The sequence below is a fragment of the Oncorhynchus gorbuscha genome, linkage group LG07 (genome assembly GCF_021184085.1).
Source record: "Oncorhynchus gorbuscha isolate QuinsamMale2020 ecotype Even-year linkage group LG07, OgorEven_v1.0, whole genome shotgun sequence".
NCBI classification, from domain to species: domain Eukaryota; kingdom Metazoa; phylum Chordata; class Actinopteri; order Salmoniformes; family Salmonidae; genus Oncorhynchus; species Oncorhynchus gorbuscha.
This window is the reverse complement of record NC_060179.1, coordinates 82920589-82932254: the sequence shown is the minus strand read 5'-3', so window position 1 is coordinate 82932254 and position 11666 is coordinate 82920589.

Below are 11666 nucleotides of genomic sequence, written 5' to 3'. Positions count from 1 at the left end.
TTAGGTGATAATGTGTATTATTATGGATTTATAATCAGCTATAATGGGGGCGGCCATTTTCGACCGGGAACACAGAATTAATTAACATGAAATGAACACAACAGGAGGGTTAAGCTCAATCATGCATAGGTTATGTATTGCCTTGTGTCATGTTAGTGAGCACAGACAGACAGACAGACAGACAGACAGACAGACAGACAGACAGACAGACAGACAGACAGACAGACAGACAGACAGACAGACAGACAGACAGACAGACAGACAGACAGACAGACAGACAGACAGACAGACAGACAGACAGACAGACAGACAGACAGACAGACAGACAGACAGACAGACAGACACACACCAGTTCTCATGCTCAGCTCATAACAGTTTTCCCATCAGAGCCATTTCACACATTTTAGCAAACGGGTAGTTTAGTGTGATTTCCATAATTTTCTCAGCTCTGCTAATACTTCTTCACACAGAATCTCAAATAAGCATGGGATTTTGGATTTAAAAAGGGTTGGGAATAAAATATTGTAGCTGGCTGTATTTCAGTCGCAGTGTATCAATTGTCTCGCCCTTGTTTCTATCTAACTGTACTCCGAGCTGGTAATTCTGGAGCCCTGATACAGTGTTAAGTTTAGTTCCATTTAGCTCAAACTACAAGATATATTCAGACTTGCTAGCTTTATGTGACGACACGAGACCTTTCTGCACGGTAGTTAAATATAGGGAAGCACCATTGCCATTCTACTGAGATGAGATGATGTTTGAGTTGGAGTTTATTGAGGGCAATCATTCCAGAGGGCAAAGTTTGTTATCTTAAATAAAAAAAATGGGGAAAAAAATGAAAAAAAGATGACTCTCCTTCAAATGAAACAAGAGGTTTTGTATTTGCATGATCACATCTCCTACCAACCAAGACTGCTTCTGGTAGAATCTAATGAGAGAGGATCTGTCTGAAACATTGTCCTCCTCCTTCCAATAACACACACACACACACACACACACACACACACACACACACACACACACACACACACACACACACACACACACACACACACACACACACACACACACACACACACACACACACACACACACACACACACACACTGCACACCACAATGTGTATATGATGGGGTACGTTGCATGTGCTGCCAAGTTGTTTTTCATCCATAATTCATAGAAACTCTACACTACAAGAACGGCAGAACGGCAGCATGCCAATTAGAGTGTTGAGCCAGCACCAATAACCAGACAACCGGTGAATTCATGAAAGTTTAAACAGTTCTTATCTTGCCAGAAACCCGTGTCTCCGCTCATATCCTCTACGTTTTCACATCAGATCAATATTTACACAGCACAGGGTCTCCTGTTCCATCTGCAGGAAGGACATCTCATGTGAAGATAGTAAACTAGTTTCAACGGAAGAGTTGCAGGGTTGAAATTAAAATATAGGGTAGCCAACACACATGGAGAGTGGAGTATAAACCGCAAAGTTAAAAGTTATGATACTGACTCTTCAACACGCTGGCCAACGTACTGGTCAACGTGCTGGTCAACATACTGGTCAACGTACTGGTCAACGTGCTGGTCAACGTGCTGGTCAACGTACTGGTCAAGGTGCTGGTCAAGGTGCTGGTCAAGGTGCTGGTCAAGGTGCTGGTCAACATGCTGGTCAACGTGCTGGTCAACATGCTGGTCAACGTGCTGGTCAACGCACTGGTCAACATGCTGGTCAAGGTGCTGGTCAACGTGCTGGTCAACGTGCTGGTCAACATGCTGGTCAATGTGCTGGTCAATGCACTGGTCAACATGCTGGTCAATGTGCTGGTCAACGTGCTGGTCAACGTGCTGGTCAAGGTGCTGGTCAACGTACTGGTCAAGGTGCTGCTCAAGGTGCTGGTCAACATGCTGGTCAAGGTGCTGGTCAACGTGCTGGTCAACGTACTGGTCAACGTACTGGTCAACGTACTGGTCAACGTGCTGGTTAACGTACTGGTCAAGGTGCTGGTCAAGGTGCTGGTCAATATGCTGGTCAAGGTGCTGGTCAACGTGCTGGTCAACGTACTGGTCAACGTACTGGTCAACGTACTGGTCAACGTGCTGGTCAACGTACTGGTCAACGTGCTGGTCAACATGCTGGTCAACATGCTGGTCAACGTGCTGGTCAACGCACTGGTCAACATGCTGGTCAAGGTGCTGGTCAACGTGCTGGTCAACGTAGTGGTCAAGGTGCTGGTCAAGGTGCTGGTCAACGTGCTGGTCAACGTGCTGGTCAATGTGCTGGTCAACATGCTGGTCAACGTGCTGGTCAACGCGCTGGTCAACATGCTGGTCAACGTGCTGGTCAACATGCTGCTCAATGTGCTGGTCAACATGCTGGTCAACATGCTGGTCAACATGCTCGTCAACGTGCTGTCAACTTGCTGGTCAACGTGCTGGTCAATGTGCTGGTCAACGTACTGGTCAACGTACTGGTCAATGTGCTGGTCAACGTGCTGGTCAACATGCTGGTCAACATGCTCGTCAACGTGCTGGTCAACTTGCTGGTCAACGTGCTGGTCAATGTACTGGTCAACATGCTGGTCAACTTGCTGGTCAACACGCTGGTCAACGTACTGGTCAACGTGCTGGTCAACATACTATTCAACATGCTGGTCAATGTACTGGTCAACGTGCTGGTCAACATACTATTCAACATGCTGGTCAACGTGCGGGTCAACACACTGGTCAACTTGCTGGTCTACGTGCTGGTCAACATGCTGGTCAACATGCTGTTCAACATGCTGGTCAACGTGCTGGTCAACATACTAGTCAACATGCTGGTCAACATACTAGTCAACGTGCTGGTCTATGTGCTGGTCAACATACTAGCCAACTTGCTGGTCTACGTGCTGGTCAACGTGCTGGTCAATGTGCTGGTCAACGTGCTGGTCAACATGCTGGTCAACACGCTGATCAACTTGCTGGTCTACGTACTGGGCAACATGCTGGTCAATGTGCTGGTCAACGTGCTGGTCAACATACTGGTCAACGTACTGGTCAACGTGCTGGTCAACTTGCTGGTCAATGTACTGGTCAACGTGCTGTAAACATGCTGGTCAACCTGCTGGTCAACGTGCTGGTCAACATGCTGGTCAACACGCTGGTCAACTTGCTGGTCTACGTGCTGGTCAACATGCTGGTAAACGTGCTGGTCAACTTGCTGGTCAACGTACTAGTCAATGTGCTGGTCAACATTCTGGTCAACGTGCGGGTCAACACGCTGGTCAACTTGCTGGTCTACGTGCTGGTCAACGTGCTGGTCAACATGCTGGTCAACATGCTGGTCAACATACTAGTCAACATGCTGGTCAACGTGCGGGTCAACACGCTGGTCAACTTGCTGGTCTACATGCTGGTCAACGTGCTGGTCAACATGCTGTTCAACATGCTGGTCAACATGCTGGTCAACATACTAGTCAACATGCTGGTCAACGTGCGGGTCAACACGCTGGTCAACTTGCTGGTCTACATGCTGGTCAACGTGCTGGTCAACATGCTGTTCAACATGCTGGTCAACATGCTGGTCAACATACTAGTCAACATGCTGGTCAACATACTAGTCAACATACTAGTCAACATGCTGGTCAACGTGCTGCCTGGGTCAACACGCTGGTCAACTTGCTGGTCTACATGCTGGTCAACGTGCTGGTCAACATGCTGTTCAACATGCTGGTCAACATGCTAGTCAACATACTAGTCAACATGCTGTTCAACATGCTGGTCAACATGCTGGTCAACATACTAGTCAACATGCTGTTCAACATGCTAGTCAACATGCTGTTCAACATGCTGGTCTACATGCTGGTCAACTTGCTGGTCTACATGCTGGTCAACGTGCTGGTCAACATGCTGTTCAACATGCTGGTCAACATGCTGGTCAACATACTAGTCAACATGCTGTTCAACATGCTGGTCAACATGCTGGTCAACATACTAGTCAACGTGCTGTTCAACATGCTGGTCAACATGCTGGTCAACATACTAGTCAACATGCTGTTCAACATGCTAGTCAACATGCTGTTCAACATGCTGGTCAACATCCTGGTCATAAGGAGATTGCAACATTTATTGATAGTTGGCATGAGCATTTCATAGCTGTTTAGAATGACATAGTGTTAGTTTCTCGTGAAGTTATTAGTAACGGTCAGGTAGGTTATTGGTTGCCTGGTAGCTCTGACCAGCTAGCCTGGGTGCCAGTCTGTTAGCCTGGTAGCACTGACCAGCTGCCTGGCTGCCAGTGTGTTAGCCTGTGTGCCAGTCTGGTAGCCTGGTTGCTCTGACCAGCTAGCCTGTCTGCCAGTCTGTTAGCCTGTGTGCCAGTCTGTTAGCCCGTGTGCCAGTCTGGTAGCCTGGTAGCTCTGACCAGCTAGCCTGGGTGCCAGTCTGTTAGCCTGGATGCCAGTGTGTTGAAAATTGCCCGTGTGCCAGTCTGGTAGCCTGGTAGCTCTGACCAGCTAGCCTGTGTGCAAGTCTGTTAGCTTGGATACCAGTGTGTTAGCCTGTGTGTCAGTCTGGTAGCCTGGTAGCTCTGACCAGCTAGCCTGGGTGCCAGTATGTTAGCCTGGATGCCAGTGTGTTAGCCCGTGTGCCAGTCTGGTAGCCTGGTAGCTCTGACCAGCTAGCCTGGGTGCCAGTCTGTTAACCTGGATGCCAGTGTATTTATCCCGTGTGCCAGTCTGGTAGTCTGGTAGCTCTGACCAGCTAGCCTGGGTGCCAGTCTGTTAGCCTGGATGCCAGTGTGTTAGCCCATGTGCCAGTCTGGTAGCCTGGTAGCTCTGACCAGCTAGCCTGGGTGCCAGTCTGTTAGCCTGGTAGCACTGACCAGCTGCCTGGCTGCCAGTGTGTTAGCCTGTGTGCCAGTCTGGTAGCCTGGTTGCTCTGACCAGCTAGCCTGTCTGCCAGTCTGTTAGCCTGTGTGCCAGTCTGTTAGCCCGTGTGCCAGTCTGGTAGCCTGGTAGCTCTGACCAGCTAGCCTGGGTGCCAGTCTGTTAGCCTGGATGCCAGTGTGTTAGCCCGTGTGCCAGTCTGGTAGCCTGGTAGCTCTGACCAGCTAGCCTGTGTGCAAGTCTGTTAGCTTGGATACCAGTGTGTTAGCCTGTGTGTCAGTCTGGTAGCCTGGTAGCTCTGACCAGCTAGCCTGGGTGCCAGTATGTTAGCCTGGATGCCAGTGTGTTAGCCCGTTTTGTGCCAGTCTGGTAGCCTGGTAGCTCTGACCAGCTAGCCTGGGTGCCAGTCTGTTAACCTGGATGCCAGTGTGTTATCCCGTGTGCCAGTCTGGTAGTCTGGTAGCTCTGACCAGCTAGCCTGGGTGCCAGTCTGTTAGCCTGGATGCCAGTGTGTTAGGCCCATGTGCCAGTCTGGTAGCCTGACAGATAGCTCTGACCAGCTAGCCTGGGTGCCAGTCTGGTAGCCTGGTAGCACTGACCAGCTAGCCTGGGTGCCAGTCCGTTAGCCTGGATGCCAGTGTGTTAGCCCGTGTGCCAGTCTGGTAGCTCTGACCAGCTAGCCTGCATGCCAGTCTTTTTCTGCTCTCTTGCCAACTCCATGAATTGTCATGCCAACGTGGCAAATCCATAAGGAGTTAATATATAATAATAATAATAATATAATAATAATAATAATATAATAATAATAATAATAATAATAATAATATAATAATAATGCTCAAGGCTAGGAAAGCTGTAGAGATTTACCCAGAAAGACAGCTGTAATCACTGCCAAAGGTGATTTTAAAATGTATTGACTCAGGGGTGTGTTCTGCCTTACTATTATTTGACCATGTTGGTCATTTATGAACATTTGAACATCTTGGCCATGTTCTATTATAATCTCCACCCGGCACAGCCAGAAGAGGACTGGCCACCCCTCATAGCCTGGTTCCTCTCTAGGTTTCTTCCTAGGTTTTGGCCTTTCTAGGGAGTTTTTCCTAGCCACCGTGCTTCTACACCTGCATTGCTTGCTGTTTGGGGTTTTAGGCTGGGTTTCTGTACAGCACTTTGAGATATAAGCTGATGTAAGAAGGGCTATATAAATAAAATTTGATTGATTGATTGTGTGAATATGTAAATGAGTAAATGAGAAAATGAGAAAATGATATATTTCTGTATTTAACACGTTTTTTAAAACACGTTTTCACATTTTGTCATTTTGTGTAGATTATTGAGACATTTGTTTTTATTTAATTCATTTGTTTTTTAAATTCAGGCTGTAACTGTAACGGCGTTCGTCTGTTGTAAGAAGAGAGTCGGACCGAAATGCAGCGTGTAGGTTACTCATGACTTTAATGAAAGAATCGCAGTACATGAAATAACTGAAACTAAATACAAAAACAACAGAACGGAACGTGAAACTAATTACAGCCTATCTGGTGACTACAACACAGAGACAGGAACAATCACCCACGATATACAAAGCGAACTTAGGCTACCTAAATACGGTTCCCAATCAGAGACAACGAGAATCACCTGACTCTGATTGAGAATCGCCTCAGGCAGCCAAGCCTAACAACACCCCTAATCAGCCGCGATCCCAAATAATACAAACCCCAATACGAAACACAACATATAAACCCATGTCACACCCTGGCCTACCCAAACATATAACAAAAACACAAAATACAATCACCAAGGCGTGACAGTAACAAGGGATATGATTACGTTACTAATGTTACGTTTTCTATATCCTTGACGGTTGAATAACAGGTTCTTATTGGATAGTTTGTCCTGCAATGTGTAATTACCCAGAGTGCATTGAGCTAATGTTTAAAAAATATATATTGGTTCCTTTCTAAACATAGCAATGTCGATGCAAAGAATACTCGGACCACAAAATAGTTGAAGTGAACTGGCAAAAGAGATGAATTCACATTTAAAGGCAAGGGCAGTGAGTACAAAAGAGCTTTTCTTTCACCCGAGTTCATTTTAAAGACGATCGAGGTTCTTTTGAAAGAGGACTATATGTGAAAATACCTTGAGAAGCTTTATGAATGCAGGCCAATGATAAGGTTTTCTTCACCTTTGTCATGTCTCTATTCTCATCTCTCCACACACACACTCACACTCTCACACACACACACACACACACACACACACACACACACACACACACACACACACACACACACACACACACACACACACACACACACACACACACACACACACACACACACACACACACACACACACACACAAACACACACACACGAGACAGACTAGCCTAGCATGACTAACCAAGACAAGAAACCTACATTAACGATCCCGCAATCCCCTAGTCATGTTCACCCTTCATCTGTCCCACAATGCTTTGCTCCTCTGGGTTTGCCCCTCGAGGTCTACATATATAAACGCAAGCAAGCACGCACGCACGCACACGCACACACACGCACACACACACACACACAGGATGATTCTCAGTATACATATTTAACTGTGTGTAATATGAGTCATGGTTTATTAATATTTAATAAGCTATAAAGTGAGGTTTATGTACCATATATCTTAAACCTAGTAACGTTATTAAGTGATTTAAAATGACTGATGTGTTATATTCAGAAAACAATGTCTGTCCCAAATGGCACCCTATTCCCTAGTGCACTACTTTAGACCAGGGTCCATTTGGTTCGTAGTGCACTATGTAGGGAATTAGGGTGCCGTTTGGGCACGCATCCCCCTGAATTATACTGACTGTGTTCTATTCAGAAACATTATTTGTGTGTTGTTGTTCCAGAAACAGTCCCGATGTGATAGCTGAATCACTTTGATGCATTAGTAAATATAATTCTTTGATGTGTGAGCGTTAGATGAAAGACAAAAGGTTTTTTTTTTTTTTTAGCTAGTCAGCTGTCAAATCAATGTTTTCACGCGAACATTTAACTGCTATGCGGTGTGAATTATTTCCCCATCATTATGCAGCGACTGTGTGGAAACCATTTTAGATGGGGCCCTCTTTAACCTCTCACTCTTGCTCGCTTTTGCTCTCTCTCACTCTCTCAATTCATTTCAAAGGGCTTTTTTGGCATGTGAAACATGTGTTTACATTGCCAAAGCAAGTGAAATACTCTCTCTCTCTGTCTCTCTCTGTCTCTCTCTGTCTCTCTCTCTGTCTCTCTCTCTCTCTCTCTGTCTCTCTCTCTCTCTCTGTCTCTGTCTCTGTCTCTGTCTCTGTCTCTGTCTCTGTCTCTGTCTCTGTCTCTGTCTCTGTCTCTGTCTCTGTCTCTCTCTCTCTCTCTGTCTCTCTCTCTCTCTCTCTGTCTCTGTCTCTCTCTCTGTCTCTCTCTCTGTCTCTGTCTCTGTCTCTGTCTCTGTCTCTCTCTTTCTCTGTCTCTCTCTGTCTCTGTCTCTCTCTGTCTCTTTCTGTCTCTCTGCTGTCTCTCACTGTCTCTCTCTCTGTCTCTCTCTGTCTCTCCTCTGTCTCTCTCTGTCTCTCTTTCTCTGTGGTGCAGACATTGTTCAGTACAGGTAGACCGTCATTAAACAGGTAAATGACTGGAAGACAGAGGAAGCTACTGTTTCTCACTTTGTGTCTGTGGCTGAACTTGAAGGGGGACTGCACTTTCTGATTTGGCCTTGTTTTGAAGCTGGCTCGTTAAGAAACGCTAGCTGCCATGACTGATGCCAAACAAGAGTTGTCTTGGGGATGGATTGAAGTGGCTGTGTTGTGTTAGCATATCATACCCTGGCATGTACTTTTGTTTGTCCCTCCTGAGTCACCATAGCAACAACATAGACATTTTCTCAAAAACAGGCAGAATTAATCATAGAAAAATCAAGAAATCTCTAATTAATTTAGACGTTTTTGCCTTGGAGGTCTTAGTTGGGCAAATGTATATCTAGCTAAGGTGTTTGGTGCAGAAATTCTCAAATTCTCCTGTTCAGAACTGATTTCTGAGAATAATAACATACAACATTCATCATCTGCAAGCATGTCAAACTATCGTAAATAATGCATGCTATATTATCAATGCCCAAAATCACTAGCTAGCTAGCTAAGTTCCAACTCTGTGTTTGTCAATGAAGCTAGCAAGTAGTAGCTAGCAGGCACATTGAGTATCCAGTCCAGGCCACAGCAAGATGATCAAGTTCCTGGCGAGTGTTGACGGACCGGCGCCATTTTGAGACGACGTAATTGACACTAGAGTGAGTGGCCGTAAAGGGCTTACCCAACGGTCTTTACACATAATTTAAACCAATACTGACTGGGACAGATTAGGACCAGGCTATAATTAACCTGTCCTAGGACCAGGCTATAATTAAACAGTCCTAGGACCAGGCTATAATTAACCTGTCCTCTTTACTGTCCACCTCTAAACAGACTAGGACCAGGCTATAATTAACCTGTCCTCTTACTGTCCACCTCTAAACAGACTAGGACCAGGCTATAATTAACCTGTCCTCTTTACTGTCCACCTCTAAACAGACTAGGACCAGGCTATAATTAACCTGTCCTCTTTACTGTCCACCTCTAAACAGACTAGGACCAGGCTATAATTAACCTGTCCTCTTTACTGTCCACCTCTAAACAGAATAGGACGAGGCTACATTAACCTGTCCTCTTTACTGTCCACCTCTAAACAGACTAGGACCAGGCTACATTAACCTGTCCTAGGACCAGGCTATAATTAACCTGTCCACCTCTAAACAGGACCAGGCTACATTAACCTGTCCCTTTACTGTCCACCTCTAAACAGACTAGGGACGAGGCTACATTAACCTGTCCTCTTACTGTCCACCTCTAAACAGACTAGGACCAGGCTACATTAACCTGTCCTAGGACCAGGCTACATTAACCTGTACTAGGACCAGGCTCCATTGACCTGTCCTAGGACCAGGCTACATTAACCTGTCCTCTTACTGTCCACCTCTAAACAGAGTAGGCCCAGGCTACATTAACCTGTCCTAGGACCAGGCTACATTAACCTGTACTAGGACCAGGCTACATTAACCTGTCCTAGGACCAGGCTACATTAACCTGTCCTCTTACTGTCAATCTCTAAACAGAATAGGACCAGGCTACATTAACCTGTCCTAGGACCAGGCTACATTAACCTGTACTAGGACCAGGCTACATTAACCTGTCCTAGGACCAGGCTCCATTAACCTGTCCTCTTACTGTCAAATCAAACAAATCAAATCAAATTAACCTGTCCTAGGACCAGGCTGATATTAACCTGTACAGAAACCAGGCTAAAACCTGTCCAACCAGCAAACAATGTCAGGTGTAAACAGACTAGTGGCGAGGAAAAACTCCCTAGAAGGACCACCTACATTAAACAGACTAGGACCAGGCTACATTAACCTGTCCTAGGACCAGGCTCCATTAACCTGTTCTCTTACTGTCCACCTGTAAACAGACTAGGACCAGGCTACATTAACCTGTCCTAGGACCAGGCTCCATTAACCTGTCCTAGGACCAGGCTACATTAACCTGTCCTAGGACCAGACTACATTAACCTGTCCTAGGACCAGGCTACACTAACCTGTCCTCTCACTGTCCACCTCTGAACAGACTAGGACCAGGCTGCATTAACCTGTCCTAGGACCAGGCTACATTAACCTGTCCTCTCACTGTCCACCTCTAAACAGACTAGGACCAGGTTATGTTATTTTCCATCAAATCAAGGCTTTTACACTCTTATTCTCCTGTCAATCGCACTTTGTTCAATTACAGAGCTGAGTGCTGTTTGTGTGTGTTTGTGTGTGTCTATGTGTGTGTGTGTGTCTGTGTGTGTGTGTGTGTGTGTGTGTCTCTGTGTGTGTGTGTGTCTGTGTGTGTCTGTGTCTGTGTGTGTGTCTGTGTCTGTGTGTGTGTGTGTGTGTCTGTGTGTCTATGTGTGTGTGTGTCTGTGTGTGTGTGTGTGTGTGTCTGTGTGTGTGTGTGTCTGTGTGTGTGTGTGTGTGTGTCTGTGTGTGTGTGTGTGTCTGTGTGTCTGTGTGTGTGTGTGTGTGTGTGTGTGTGTGTGTGTGTGTGTGTGTGTGTGTGTGTGTGTGTGTGTGTGTGTGTGTGTGTGTGTGTGTGTGTGTCTATGTGTGTCTGTGTGTGTGTGTGTGTGTGTGTGTGTGTGTGTCTGTGTGTGTGTGTGTGTGTGTGTCTATGTGTGTCTGTGTGTGTCTGTGTCTGTGTGTGTGTGTCTGTGTCTGTGTGTGTGTGTGTGTGTCTATGTGTGTGTGTGTGTGTGTGTGTGTGTGTGTGTGTGTGTGTGTGTGTGTGTGTGTGTGTGTGTCTGTGTGTGTCTGTGTGTGTCTATGTGTGTCTGTGTCTGTGTGTGTCTGTGTCTGTGTGTGCGTGCTTGCCCGTCCGTGTGTATCCGTCTTGTGCCGTCTCTCCAGGCTAGAGATGGAACAGACTGACTGACAACACGTTACCATGACCACGGAGCGGAAAGAGAGCGGAGGCAGAGATATGAATATTTGAGTAGATAGTATGAAATAATCTTGTGATTGATTTTCTATCTGGACTGCCATTTAATTAACTGAATTAATGTGTGGGTCTCAAACGACACCCTATCCCCTGTATAGTGCACTATTTGTCAACGGAATCGAATAGGGAGTCATTTGGGACTGAAGCAATACGTTCATTTTAGGCACTCGTTCAAAGTCTCATCGTGGGAACAGACTCCTATCTTT